Genomic DNA, 14,771 nt, shown 5'->3' with positions numbered 1-14,771 from the left:
TCAAATCTGTGGTTCGAGTCCCGAGCTGGAGAGTTCATTTTCCGCCGGGGGCTGGTGCCCATGTCCAGGGGGCCGTGGTGGACTAACCCTAATCCTAACACTCTTCCAAAGTGTTATTTTATTAAATATCATTCTTAGGTCACAGCACTCAGCACTTTCCAGCTTCCTGTCGAAGCAACACATTTCCGTTTTCTCTGAAGAACATTTGCTGGTTGATATAATAAATACAGGCATTTCCTCCTCCTTGCAATCCGTCTTGTGTCACAACCTCGTGCTCATCTCTTCTTTTCGTGCACTGCCGGCGTAAGGAGTCCCTATATCCTTCCTAAACCTGCGAATGAAGGCCAATCTGGAGTTGGCCCTGAAACCACAATAAACCATCCTCCTCCAGAAGGGTAGATGTATGTAATTGGATAATATGATGATGATTTCCGAAACATTTTGTACCCAGAATCCCAACCAATTCCTAAGCTATGCTGCTCGCCTGGAACTTCAATTACCTGTTAGATGCACTGAGGTTGTGGCTGCAGAGGGGCCTGTCTAGTCCCTGACTGTGGAGATTGCAACTGATAGTTCCCTTCCCGTTTGTCGCCACCTTATCGTCACCGTTATCAAAACGCTCATCGTAGTTATTTTGTGCTCCAGCTTATCCCTGTTATAATTTATCGGTAATGGCGACAACACGTCACAGACACTTTGTTTAATTGTTACGCACCAGAACTCACTTCAATTAGAAGGTATCTTATTTCTGGTTCCTTTCACATCAGGGTGACAGTCCAGCGAAACTGGAGGAGCTCTACGTCCTCTCCCATGTCTAACTGGTCTTCCCCAACTTTCACTGACTTTAGCACCTGGTGGACATTTCAATTCTCCCCAGCAATGGTGAGCCACAATCTCTGTCTGTCTGTCTGTCTGTCTGTCTGTCTGTCTGTCTGTCTCTCTCTCTCTCTCTCTCTCTCTCTCTCTCTCTCTCTCTCTCTCTCCTCTCTCTCTCTCTCTCTCTCTCTCTCTCTCTCTCTCTCTCTCTCTCTCTCTCTCTCCCCTCTCTCTCACTTTCTCTGCCTCCCTCTCTCTTTCTCCTTCCCTCCCTCCCTCACGCCTCGCACAAATCCCTCCTTCCCTTTCCGTCGCAATCTCTCGTTCACTGTATTTAGTTTCAATTCCGTTCTCATTCGTCGGATAATTTAATTCTTCCATCCCCTTTCCGCATTATATTTCGTCTCAAGCAACCCATCACAATCCCAAAGCAGCATGCATTGCTTCCTCAGTCGCTGGCAATTCCAAATTTCGGATTGACATCCTTTGCTTTTCGTTTCAACGACAGGGATACTTTTTTTTTAAAATTTCCTGAAATCCTACCTTTCGCCTTTTTCCGGGGATATATGCCCACGATTGGAACGTCAGACATGATGACTGCGGGTACTCTCAGAGTTAGATTCTCTGCAATAAACATTTAATATTCAATATGAACGTGTCTTTGTAAATTTAAGTCCCTCTCGTTACCGGACCACTCATAGAATTGGGATTGTTGGCCGTTTTATCGTCACAAGGACAGAGCTGTACCACTGATACAAAACATCAACTCTATTCCTTGGTATCTGCAGAACGTTGTCATCATTTTCTGTTTTTTTTTTGTTTCAAAGTTCGGTGATAAGCATCATTTTGCCTTTAAGGCATCGAGCTTGCGACCCTCCTCTGTCACTTTTATTCCTGCTGAGACTCCTTACCAAGAGGAATCACCCACATCGTCCACACCAGTATGCTCCGGAACGTTCGCAAATAGAGAATATTGGACAGCAGAACAGGTAACTGTCCCTAATGATTAACTAATCCTAAACTGGACTTACAGTTTCTCACGCAGTGCTCACGTGACCATTACAGGTTAACTTGCTTGCCTTGACAGGTTCGTGCATTTTAGCCTTTTCGAAGATTATGCATTCTCTACTTAATACGATTTAAATGCATAAACAGCACGAATAACTATATAATTGATATGAATCCTTTTGCTCTTTACATGCAGTGATATTATGAGATCTTGCTGACTACATTTATATATTTATTTTCAGTCCTGTTTGTCCTTCATAGCCTCGACTCTCAGATAATGATTAATTGTACATAATCACACCAATTTCCTCTGTTTCTGCTTGCATAAGATATCACAACTCCTCTCTCTCTCTCTCTGTCTGTCTCTCTCTCTCTCCTCTCTCTCTCTCTCTCTCTCTCTCTCTCTCTCTCCTCTCTCTCTCTCTCCTCTCTCTCTCCTCTCTCTCTCTCTCCTCTCTCCTCTCTCTCTCTTCTTAATCCTAAAAGTCAAATTGTTGCATACAGTATGAGTGAATGATATGTTCTCCACTCTGGTCAGACAACTTGACGCGAGTGTGAGTTGAGGGACTTCAGTCTCGAAAACAAAAGTGGATTTTGGAAATCCCAGAGTAACATGCACAAAATGCTCGAAATAAGCAGTTTGAAAGATTATGGAGACGGTAAGCAGTCGAGTCCTGGGGTTGAACCCCTGCATCAGACATCTTCTGCCTCTCCATAGATCCCAATTTAACTGTCGATTTTGTGTGCGTTACTGATGAGTCTCCATTGACTTTCTCCTGTAAGGACTCCCTTAGTAGATCGAGTTGCAGTGAAGAGATATGTACTTTTGCAAATTGACCGGGTTTCGAATTAGGTGGGCGGGTGGATATTGTCATTGGGAGGACATGGTCTTCTCTACAGTAGTTGCTATCCCAAAAAGACAGAATAGATGATGCACCTGTGTTTACAAATCAACCAATTCCATATAATGTATTAAGATCCATAACTGGACTAGGATGTTACGAGGTTAAGAGATGCCGTGGAATTTCATGGAATTCCCTGTCTGTAGCCGCATTTCTATTAGTTGATTCCTCTGTATCTGTTGCATGAAACCTTGTTCTTTGTGGGGGAGGGGGGGGACCAAAGGAATCTGATTTGGCTGTTGACATTGTTTGAACGTTCAAATCATGTTCACTTAAATTAACAACGCTTATGATTTATCCAAAGTAACTGTGACGGGTTTAGGAGAATTTCGCTTCCACAGCAGGGATATTCAGCATAATTAGTAGAAGAAGCGGAGGGAGAAGGTGAGAAAGGGGTTTCAGTCAGGGGTTGACAGAAGTTTAGAAATACTTGCATGTTAACTCAATGAGAGAGATCGGACTTCCTTCAGAGTTAAAGAGTATTTTGGAGTTTACGAGAAAGTGAGTCCCTTCCGTGCACATAGCCTTTGCTGTCTCGCAGCTGGAATTTTACATTTATATAATGTGCCGCGCTGGCTTTCTGGCCGTGTGAAACATTCCTGCTCGGATCAATAGTTGGTCAGCAAAGCCTGTCGAGAAAACAGATAGAAGGAAAGTTGTTTGAAGGGAATGGCAACGGTGGGTTTAATAGGGCGAACGTTGGGATCAATAGGGTGAATACTTTTTCCCTACTGGCACAGACTCACTATGGCTGATGTACCCTGTTGCACATTTTCTACAATTATATTTTCTCCTGCTCCGCCTGTATTGTCACTAGAATGCAAGAAAATGAAAGTTTACTTCTAGAGCCTATTGATCTACTTTGCGGCTAAAGTATGCAAACATTTCTACAAAGTGAATTCAGGAGTGAGTCTGACATGATTGGTGTCTGATTCGATCATTCAATTTCTTTAAAACAATATATTTTCTTATATTTGCTATAATTTTTTGTAGAGCATACAAAACAACGCCGGTGGAATGATTGCTTAATTTTCTAAAACTACCCAATGTTTCCAGTATATTTTATTTTGTCGAGTTTATTTAACGTTCCTTACCTTCTGTTGCGTCTTCTAGCTTGAGGCACAGAGTTTGAGGAGACTAGCGATTAGAGTCAGCACTTTGAGTGAACGCTGCCAGGGTGAAGATAAATTGCACATCACTATCATAAACCCGACCTATAGACTCTCTGCTGCAACCGCGCCCCGTCCTTTATGCACTGAACCACGCACATTATCATTCCAACCGAATATTAAAGATTAGTTACTTGTCACACTGGTTATATTGCGGTTATATTACCCACGGTTCATCAATCGGTGCAACTTCACTTCCAACTAGGAATTCCTGCTTGTGGCTACGTGAGCTTTGGATCTCAGCTGTCAGTTTTTACTGTGAGTGGTGTATCAGTTGATTCTTTGCAATAAATTCGGGAGATAACGTGGGGCAAAGATCGGTGTCAGTCAATCTGATTCATAAAACAGGAAAGGATATTCTGCACCTAATCGACTGTAGGAGTTATTGATTAACTCAAGGAGAGTATTCGAACAACTCTAGAATGCTCACCCGAAATAGATTTGTCAGCTAGCAGGTTGATATGTACAACCAGCGAAGTCAATGTTGGTCGGCCATTCATAGCCATTCAACGTGGAAAAAGGACAGTCGGTTCACCGAGTGGACATCGACAGTCCAGCATCTATTTGCACGGAAACCATTTATTCTTCGCACATTCCCACGAACTCCCTGAGCTCTACAACCCACAGTGTCTTTAACTGAAGGATAAATCCATTAAAAAAATTAGTGACCAGTCCGCGAGATATCGGGAGGCGAGTAGAAACCTATCCGCACAGTGAGTACCCCAAAATCACATCGACAGATTGCATTTCAGGATTGGACAAGAACAGCTGCATATTTGAGGCAGCTTTCCGGATAGTTTGTGTTTCCGGACTTGTTCAAATTCCCCCTTCCAGTAGATGTTACTGGAAGATTACTGCAAGCCTGTCGGTACCCGAGGAAACCATGAATGACAATATATTGTGTTACTGATCAATAAGCGGACGTTAAGATTGGTTCAACATGGTATCATTAGAAAGAGGTGGCATAGGGTTCGATGGTGTTGAATTATTTTTGATAGGGCGAAGGAAACTGCAACGGTTATAAAACACTGTTGGGAGTTGTATACAGACACCCAAACAATAGAAATGATGTGGCCTACAAATTACAAGGGAGGGAGAAGATGCATTCCGGAAGGGCCAATGTTACAAACTGTCCTGGAGGACTTCAATATGCATGTAGATTGGTGGATATCAGGTGGGTGCTTTATTTGCGGGATCCATAATTTCTAGAATATCTACTAGATGGCTTATCAGAGCCCCTCGTGTTTGAGCTCAATGGATCGGCTCTTCTGGATGGGGGATGAGCAATGAACCAAAATTGATAAGAGAGCTCCAGCTATCAGAATCCTTAGGAGAAAGTGATCATAACATGATCGAATTCCCCCTGAAATTTGAGAAGAAGCTAGAGCCAAATGTATCAGTATATCAGAAGTAAACAGAATTACAGAGGCATGAGTGATGAGTTGGCCAGAACTGATTGAGAAAATAAAACACTGGCGGGGATGACAGCTGAACTGCAATGTCTGGAGTACGGGGAAACAATCCGGAAGGCACAAGATATATACATACAGGAAAAAATATTTTAAAGAAAAGATGACACAACCACGGCAGAGGATCTGAATGCGCATTTTGTATCAGTCTTCACAGTGGAAGACGTCTGCAGTAAACTGGACATTCAAGAGTGTCCTGGAAGTGAAATTTGTGCAGGGAAAACTACGACTGCGAAGGTGCTCAGGAAGCTTCCTCGTCTGTTGGTGGATAAATCATCTGAACTGATGGAAAGCACCATCGGGATCTGAAGGGAGCAGCTGGAGAGATTGCGGAAGCATTAACGATGATCTTTCAAGAATCGATGAATTCTCGCATTGTCAACGCGAGTGAATCTGCAGATGCTGGAAATAAATAAAAACACAAAATGCAGACAGAACTCAGCAGGCCAAACAGCATCTATGGGAGGAGGTAGTGGCGACGTTTCGGTCCGAAACCCTTCATCAGGAGGGGAGGGGACAAAGGAGATGCAGTAGAAGTGGTGTACTTGGATTTTCAGAAAGCCTTTGACAAGGTGCTACACGTGAGGCTGCTTGACAAGTTACGAGCCCATGGAATTACAGGGAAGTTGCTGAAGCCAGGGAAGCATAGGTTGGACAAGAGGGCACGACTTCAGGATTGAAGAATGTCCATTTAGAATTGAGATGAGGACAAATTAGTTTAGTCAGAGGGTGGTAAATCAGTGGAATTTGTTTCCACGAGCGGCTGTGGAGGCCAGGTCAGTGGATGTATTTAAGACAGGGATAGATAGGTTCTTGCTTAGTTAGAGCATCAAAGAGTCTTGGGTGAAGAGACAGCGGAGTGAGGATGACTGGAATATTTGGATCAACCCATGATTGACTGGTGTAGCAGATTCAACAGGCCGAACGGCCTACTTTCGCCTATATGTTATGGTTTTATGGTCTTAATACGGGATTTCAAGACGAAAAAAAAACAAATGAAAGAGTGAACAATTGAGCCAGATTACTGGGAAGTTGGAGCACCGGAAAGTGATTATGAATGGAAAGATCGAGTACGAAAGTAAGTTAGCAAATAATATTAGCAAGGATATCAAAATATTCTTCATATATATAAAGTAAGAAAAATAGCAAGACTGGACATCAGATCGCTGAAGAACGATGCTGGAGATGTAGCAATGTGGGACCATCAAATACCGGACGAACTAAATAAATATTTTGCATCAGCCTTCGCTGTGGAAGACACTAGCAGTGTGTTGGAAATTTCAGGTGTCATGGTTATGAAGTGTGTGAAGTTACCATGACGGGACAGAAGGTTAGTGAGTAACTCAAATATCTGAAAGTAGATCAGATGGACCATACGGTGTACACGCCATAGTTGTGAAAGAGTTGGCTGAAGACATGGTTGAGGTATTATAAATGATCTTGCAACAACCACTCGGTCTGCAATGTTTCCGGAAGACTGGAAAATTGTAAACGTCACTTCACTCTTCAAACAGGGAGAGACAGAAGAAAGGAAAATCTAAGCCAGTTTGTCTGACCACAGGGGTTTGGAAGATGTCCGAGTTAATTATTACTGATGATGTCTCAGTGTACTTGGAGACACATGATAAACTAGGCCGGAGTCAGCATGGCTTCATCCAGGGAAAATCTTGCCTGAGAAATCTAATGGAATTCTTTCAAGGGAGAACAAGCCGGACAAATGAGAATCATTTGGAGTTGTTCACTTAGATCTTCCGAAAGCATTTGAGAAGGTGCCACACGAGGCTGCTTGACGAGCTACGCGCTCATGATAATACACTATAGGTTCTAGCATGGACGGAGCAGTGGCTGATTGGCTGGGAGTAAAATGGAGTAATACATAGAGCGTTTTCTGACTGGTAGGCCGTGTCCAGTAGTGTTTCACAGGGGTCTGTGTTGGGATCTATTATTTTTGCGTTATATGTCAGTCATTTAGCGATGGAAATGGTGGTTTTGTTGGAACAATAGAAAAATCCTATGACTTCCGTAGCTCTGCCGATTAACGCACACTCTGTAGTTACTCGCTTTATCCTGATTTCCGTTCGGCAAGATGGAGCAACATAGCTATTCCCCTGTCCCACAGAGTCCTTGGCAATCCGGGGTATTGATACATTGGTTATGATCCAGAAACCTCATCTCTGCCTCTCTAGCTTCAGGCAAATCCCATCAGATGCCAGAGTACATGATTAATATTACGTCCACTTTTATTTTAATTCCCTTGTAATTTTGCATTGTTTATTTGAATTAAATTGGCCTTATTAATGACATCGTTCACTCGTGACACGAGGAGTAAAAATCTTTACGATACGTCTCGGTCTAAATGAGCAATTTGCAATTGTTGTAATTTCTAAACAGTATTATGTACACTAGGACAGTCTTTATAACATAAAAATACAGTTGCGTCAGCATGAATTAAACCACCTGATGGCCTGGTGGAAGATATCCCAGAGCCTGTTGGTCGAGGCATTTGTGATGTGGAACAGTTTCCCGTATGGTAACAGCTGGAACAGTTTGTGGTTAGCGTGACTCGGGTCTCCTATGATCCTTCGGACCCTTTTTACACACTTGACTTTATATCCGTCCTGAATGGTGGGAATTTCGTATCTACAGATGCGCCTGGATGTTGGAGTCCTGCGATGGAGCGAAGTACAGTGTGCATCCACAATTGGGAGCATCCTGACTGGTTGCAGGATGCAACCAGTCAGGATGCTCTCAATTGTGCCACTATGGAAAGATCTTAGAGTTTGGGAACCCATACCAAACTTTTTCAAACGTCTTAGTTAAAGGAGGCGCTGTTGTGCATTTTTCACCACATAGCTGGCGTGTACAGACTTGTTGAGATCCCCGGTGATGTTTATGCCGAGGAATTTAAAGTTGTTCACCCTCTCAACACCAGATCAATTGATGTCAATAGGGACTCAAACTGAGAACAAATTCCACTGGTCACATCAGTCACTGTGCCAGAAATTTTCTGCTTGGGAGTTCCGGAAGTTTTGCACTGCCCTCTACTTCTGGTGATACCGACTGTGAATCCTCACTCTGATCTTCAGCCCATCAGCGAGCGTCTTGGCAAAGAATGTGATTACCAATTATAAGTCAACACTAAGACCCGTGTTTAGGAAGGTCAAAAGGAATAATTGTTAAAGTAATGAGCTAACAGTCGCAAGGTATTAGTCACTACTTCAGCCTGGTTATCATTTGCAACTTTCATGTTTTATTCAATATTTGTATTCATTTATCAAATGTACAGAACCCCATTTTTCAAAATTATGGTATGTGGACCGAGATCCATAATGTACACCAATTGGGCTGTTTCTCAAATAAAACTATTGTATGTTCTCTGCATTCATGTTGTGTATTAGTGTTTGTAAAGGATTGCCGATTTAAAACAGTGCAAGCCGAAGGAGAGTGTTCATTCACAGAGTACATGTAAACATATCACTGAAATCTGCAACAGCCTGAAAACTCCTTGAGTGAAGTAGCCTCTGTCTCAGTAGTCCAAACAAAAAGACAAAAGATTTCTTGTTTAGAGCCGTCAGCGGAGCCACCACTGAACTGAAGTTGTTCTTAAACTTTGTATAAAAGTTGGCAAACTCACAGTGGATGTATCTTACTAGAGTTTCTCTTGCGACTACCATTAGAGATGATGCAGCCCCAAAAAAGGACATCGTGTTTACCGGAAATTCAGAAGTCATCAGGCTGAACTAAAGCCCATGATGAAGAACATGCCGTTTATAAATGCTTGGATAACTGCTGGCGCGTTCATAAGTCTAAATGGCATGATCTCACCTGGTCCAGGAACACCACTGGGATTGTAAAACGGGCACAGCAGAGATTGCACTTTCTGAGGAAACTTAAACAAGCATCACTCCCCACTAACATCTTAACTACATTCTAGAGAGGTGTGCTTGAGAGTGTGCTGACCTTTTGCATCACAACCTGGTACTCTAGCTGCAGTGCTGCCGACAAAGGTTATTGGGGTCTCCCTACCTTCTGTCCAAGACCTCTTTTAGAGTCGATGCTTCCAGAAGACACGGTACATCATTAAAGACCCCTCACACCCTCTCCATGAACTGTTTGTTCTTCTGCCATCAGGTAAACGTTACAGGAGCATCAAAACTAAAACCACAAGGCTACTAAACAGCTTCCTCCCACAGGCAGTCAGATTGCTAAATAGCTGCTCTACTTGACTTCTCCAACGAAAAATCTCAACGCATGGACGAGAACGAATTTTTCCATATTTACATTGAAACCAATGGCATTGTGATCACAAGTTACAGAGAGTTCGGAAAAATAAGCTTTTATCTCTTGCCCTGACTCATTAATTTCATAATAGTACATCAAGTATCGCACACGCTCTCGGCAGTTCGTAAACGCACAAATAAAAATAAAAAAATCCTGAACACATTTGACGATCACCTACCCATATAGTCCTTTCAAAGTGTGGAATTAACAGTCAACGTGCGGAATGTTAAAAACACCTATTCTAACAACCGTAATGATAGGCAATAGACAGCGATATCTCCTCAACATTGGCCATCTAAATAATACAGACTATTGGGTGGTCAGTAAACAATCCTCATTAACGTGCTCATACCTTTCCTCTTTTTCAGTTTCACCCATAAAGCCTCAATAGATTAATCCTGCATCTGTCCTGACTGAAGTCAGCCGTGACAGCTCCTCCTTCTTTAGTCCATCCCGCTCTATCACTCTGAAACAAAGGAACTCAGGGATACTGAAATGCCAGACCAGACGCTTCTGTAACCAAGTCTCATTAACGGCTAAGTTACCACGATTCCAGTTTTTGATCCAAGCCCAGTGTTCATCGGCTTATTCTCCGATACTTCTACTACTGAAGTACACGCAGCGCAGGACACTAGTCGTACCTTCCTGACGTTGTGTGAGATCTTACCAACATGTCTGCACAAGCTCTGCACTAACTGTTCTGACACTTTAGTTACCATCCCTCTGCAAATGCAGTTTAAACCTAATCATGCAGCGCTAGCTAACCTTCCAGCAGGATATTAGTACACTTCTGGTTCACGTACAAATCTTCTTTATCAATAGGTCTCAGGTTCCCTGGAAGAGAGATCAATGATAAAAAAAATCCTATGGCCTCTCTCCTACACCAGATACTTAGCTACGTGTTGATCTGTATCATATTTCCATCTCTCCCGTGATTATGACGCGACACGTGTCGCTGTCACATCGCCTAAGAACCTGCCCTCCACCTCAGCACCTAAATCTCTGAATTTCCATTGCTGAAATCCGTCACTCTTCCTACCGATGTCATTGGCAGCGAGATGGAGCTAACCGCTGCCTGTTCAAGCACCTACTGAAGAATGTTCGAGAATTATTCCAAGTAGTCCCGGACCCTGGCACCAAGTTGGCAATATACCCATCCAGGAATCTGTTCTTCCCTTACCCTTCTGAGTCACAGACCATACTCAGTGCCAGAGATCCGACCTCTATGTCTTTCCCCTGCTGGGTCATCCAACCACAAACGGCATCCAGGTCTTGCTGAGGGTGATGGCCATGGAGATAGTCTGCACTTGCTCTTCAAACCCTTTTTCTTCCTGATCGCCACCCAGTTTTCTATGTACTGCACCCTGGCTGTCCTACCACTCTATATGTTCTGGTCCATCACGCCCGTGACCCTGAATGAACCGGAGTTCATCCAAATTCAACTCCAACAACTTAAGGCGAATTGGTACAAGCTGCAGCTGTGTGCACTTCCCGCAGGTGTCGTTATCAGGAACTCTGAACGTCTCCTCGCCTTCCACATCCCGCGAGGAGCCTTTTACTTAGACGATGGCTGCCCCGCTTGTCCATGTCTTACTTTAATGTGTTCTGTGCCTTTAACACTGGATCAGACAACCTGAGCGAATTACGTTCTGTTAAGCGTCTCATCTCTCAGAAAGGCATCTGCTCTACCGTTCAAAACACCCTGCTTCTGTTTCCTCTCTATCAGATTAAACATTGGCCGACAAGCCTGCACAACATTCTGACTGTAATAACTCATCCATGACGGAATGATGAAATAAACACAGGAGACGGAACGGCCTTTCTGCATGATGTCTTATGTTCTTGTGAACCTTGTCACATCTTCGCTTTCTTCCACAATCATCAGATTATTGGGCCTTGTAGTCTACTTACCAACATCCATCTGTAAAGCAGCGCTGCCCGGTATCATTAAAGCTCCTGCATTCAGTTTCTGTTGACTTTGTCAAGATCAACTCCCACCCAGCTTTCAGATTCAGTCCTGTTCATAAACGTTTATTTCTCTGCTTCCCTAAATGTGAAAACAATGAGTCTTCCAAGCGTTCTCATCCATCTGAACAAAAGTCCTTCCCAAATTCTTGCCGAGACGCGTCTCACAAGTCTTCGATGTTATAGCTTCACGTTCCACAGAAGTTGCCTAACCTGAGAAAATTGTAACACTCTCGCTTCATTTCCGATTGGCAGGACGATATGCGTGTTTGTGTGTCTATAACTTTGCTTCCAAATCAAGCATTCATTCCCTTCTCAAACACAACTCAAAAATTGTCAGGATGGCTGAGTGGTCCAAGGCACCAGACTCAAGCAATGAAAGTTCTTCTGACAAACGGGAGGGTTCTGGTCTCCATCTGGGGTCGTGCGTTCGAATCCCACTCCTGACATAATTTGCCTTTAAGCATTCAATAGAGGTGATGTTACCCCTTTTGCAAACAAACCCTGGGTTGTTGAGGTGGATTAAAAAACCGGTTGGAAGATAAGATTATGTTTTTGACACTGTTCATCGCATTACAACAGATCACCGTACACCAAATTCTGGGTAAGTGATTTATTCAGAAACAATTTCACGGTGAATTATTTCGTCCTGAAAAGCCAACTGTTTACGCTTGTCCACAGATGCTGCCTGGACTGCTGAGCTCCTCCTGGCATACTCAGCTGATCAATATAGTTTCTAAAGTGAAATGATTGGTTGTCGGTATATTCAATAGATGGGCACGTGAGTGTACATTATCACCTTTTGATCAAAAGTCTGACTGTTGATGGGTAGTAACTGTTCTTGAACGTGGTGGTGCGTGTCCTGAGGCTCTTGTACCATCTACCCGATGGCAGCAGCGCAAAAAGAGCATGGCAGGATGGAGATGACCTCTGACGGTGGATGCTGTTTTCCGATCACATCTTTTTATGTGGATCTGCTTAATGTTTGGGAGTGCATTTCCCGTGATGAACTGGGCCGAATTCACTAACTTTTTAAAGATTTTCCTTCAAAGGTACGGTATTTCCGTACCACGTCTTGTTGCGGACAGACAATATACTCTCTACGACACAACTATAGAAGCTCATCAAGGTTTTTGATGTCATGCTGAATAAAGCAGAGGAAAGAGTCATACCAACAATTTAAAGTTACTGACGCGCCCCGCCTCTGATCCTCCAAGGAGAACTGGCTCAAGGACCTCTGGTTTTCCCTCTGCTGAGGACAACAATCAGTCCTTGGTCTTGCCGACATAGAGTGGTAGGGTGTTGGCACATCTTGTTTATAACGATCCCTTCTTAGTTGAAATGTATGCCTAAGAGGGGATCGTTTAAAGACATGCAAACCCTGGAATGGAGATAACTTCTGCGTCCTCTACCATTATCTATGCTTCAAAATCTAAGAAACGTCTATTAGATTACCCCACACCTTTGATGATCCAGAGAAAAATAACAAGTTTGCCCAAACTTTCGCTATGGCCACAAATCAAATCTGAGGCCACAAACCAGGCACGCCCGGGATCCTCTTCAGTTTGCGTATAAGGAGAAGGTGGGAGTGGAGGATGCTATCACGTATTTGCTGCACAAATCACTCTCTCACCTAGATGGGGTCAGTGGTGCTGTGAGGATTACATTCCTGGACTTCTCTAGTGCCTTTAACACCATCCAGCCCAAGATCTTAAGGCACAAACTAACGGAGATGGGAGTAGACTCTCACATGGTGGATTGGATAGTGGAGTACTTGACAGATAGACCTCAGTATGTGCGGTTGGGAGACTGTAGGTCTGACACGGTGGTCAGCAGCACAGGAGCGCCGCAGGGGACCGTGCTCTCTCCGGTCCTGTTCACCCTGTACACATCAGACTTCCAATATAACTCGGAAGCCTGCCATGTGCAGAAGTTCGCTGATGACACGGCTATAGTGGGATGTGTCAGGAATGGACAGGAGGAACAGTATAGGAAACTGATACAGGACTTTGTGATATGGTGCAACTCAAACTACCTGCGTCTCAATATCACCAAGACCAAGGAGATGGTGGTGGACTTTAGGAGATCTAGGCCTCATATGGAGCCAGTGATCATTAATGGAGAATGTGTGGAGCAGGTTAAGACCTACAAGTATCTGGGAGTACAGTTAGACGAGAAGCTAGACTGGACTGCCAACACAGATGCCTTGTGCAGGAAGGCACAGAGTCGACTGTACTTCCTTAGACGGTTGGCGTCATTCAATGTCTGTAGTGAGAGGCTGAAGATGTTCTATAGGTCAGTTGTGGAGAGCGCCCTCTTCTTCGTGGTGGCGTGTTGGGGAGGCAGCATTAAGAAGAGGGACGCCTCACGTCTTAATAAGCTGGTAAGGAAGGAGGGCTCTGTCGTGGGCAAAGTACTGGAGAGTATAACATCGGTAGCAGAGCGAAGGGCGCTGAATAGGCTACGGTCAATTATGGAAAACCCTGAACGTCCTCTACATAGCACCATCCAGAGACAGAAAAGCAGTTTCAGCGACAGGTTGCTATCGATGCAATGCTCCTCAGACAGGATGAAGAGATCAATACTCCCCAATGCCATTCGGCTTTACAATTCAACCGCCAGGAGTAAGATATGTTAAAGTGCCGGGGTTAGGACTCAATGTATTTAAGTAAACTACTTAAGAACTTTTTAAAAGCTATTATTAATGCTTTTTAAGAGACTGATTTAGATGCATATCATATTTTTACTGAGTTAAGTATTGGTTGTAATTAGTTTTGCTACAATAAGTGTATGGGACATTGGAAAAAAATGTTGAATTTCCCCATGGGGATGAATAAAGTATCTATCTATCTATCTATTGCACAAACCGTCTAATTCAGGTAGCACCTTGGTGATGCTCTTCTGCACACTCTCCGAATCCGCGTCATCCTTTCTCTGGAGGATGGCCTGAACGGAGTGCAGCACAATTCCAGTGCTGTGATGCTGTACGCTCTGATTCCGCACATGCTCGGCAATCTGAGAAAATGCATCCCGTCCATATTCATTTAAAATCCCAGGATATAGAGTGTGTTTGTATGTATACCCGCTCAACAAAACAGTCATTCAGACTATTCCGAAATACAGCTGTTTATCTGGCATGTGGAGAGAGTACAACAGGGGCT

The 14,771-nt window shown here is 43.6% G+C and overlaps 1 non-coding gene across 1 annotated transcript; it reads left to right on the top strand.

Annotated features, from left to right (window-relative positions):
- The first annotated feature begins 11,945 nt into the window (after window positions 1–11,945).
- On the top strand, window positions 11,946–12,059 carry trnal-caa (transfer RNA leucine (anticodon CAA)). Its single transcript has 2 exons — window positions 11,946–11,983; window positions 12,025–12,059. It is a non-coding gene; the product is annotated as a tRNA-Leu (tRNA).
- The last annotated feature ends 2,712 nt before the right edge of the window (window positions 12,060–14,771 follow it).

This window comes from Hemitrygon akajei, unplaced genomic scaffold (genome assembly GCF_048418815.1).
Source record: "Hemitrygon akajei unplaced genomic scaffold, sHemAka1.3 Scf000094, whole genome shotgun sequence".
NCBI classification, from domain to species: Eukaryota; Metazoa; Chordata; class Chondrichthyes; order Myliobatiformes; family Dasyatidae; genus Hemitrygon; species Hemitrygon akajei.
This window is presented reverse-complemented; position numbering and strand designations above follow the sequence as displayed.